Source organism: Tupaia chinensis, unplaced genomic scaffold, assembly GCF_000334495.1.
Source record: "Tupaia chinensis unplaced genomic scaffold, TupChi_1.0 Scaffold149011_1, whole genome shotgun sequence".
NCBI lineage: Eukaryota > Metazoa > Chordata > Mammalia > Scandentia > Tupaiidae > Tupaia > Tupaia belangeri.
The window spans coordinates 359,265-360,039 of record NW_006208857.1 but is presented as its reverse complement, the minus strand read 5'-3'; the positions used below and the strand labels follow the sequence as shown (position 1 = coordinate 360,039).

General features: G+C 58.8%; 1 protein-coding gene across 1 annotated transcript in view; it reads left to right on the top strand.

The window, feature by feature from the left end:
* Positions 1-775, top strand: part of LOC102488290 (tyrosine-protein phosphatase non-receptor type 6) — a gene marked incomplete in the record, with an annotated part of 9,524 nt that overhangs the window by 7,160 nt on the left and 1,589 nt on the right.

Here is a 775-nt window from a genome sequence, read left to right as displayed (position 1 = left end):
CCGGGGAGCCGCGGCCAACACCCGGGGGGGTGAGGGTGCTGGTGCTCACAGGCCCGCGTCTCTGTCCAGAACCAGCTGCTAGGCCCCGACGAGAACGCTAAGACCTACATCGCCAGCCAGGGCTGCCTGGAGGCCACAGTCAACGACTTCTGGCAGATGGCGTGGCAGGAGAACACCCGTGTCATTGTCATGACCACCCGGGAGGTGGAGAAAGGCCGGGTAGGCCAGAGCCCCGTACCCTACGCCCCGATCCCCCAGTTCTTGTCCACAACTGCAGAGCCATGGCCACCTCGGAAAGGGACCCCAGAGGATTGTCCATGGCACACTGTGACCCCAGGCCCCTGCTGTGACCTCGTCTCTGTGCTCAGCAGGTGCTGTGGTGGTTGGGCGCTGGATTCCCACATGGTCGGCCGCGGTTCAAGTCCTGAACCTGCTGGCTTGCTTTCTCACTTTGTCTCTTTCTGACGAGTGCACGTGCTCTATAGCGAATGGAATACTAATAATAACGAATAAAACACATCTTTAAAACAAAACAAAACAAAACAAAAAACCCTTCATGTCTCCTGAGCTGCAGACCCAGGTTTGAAACTGCCCTCTTTCCTAATTGTCCCAAAGCAAATGCCCTCCTTACTGCCCCCGCCTGCCCCTCCAGGCCCTCCTGCTCGCCGGGCCTCATCCACCTCTCCGGGGTCCCCTTCACGGTGCCCTGCGTACTGTAGCCAGGGCCACCCGCCCAGAGCATAACTGGACATCTGCTTCCTCTATGAAGAACCTG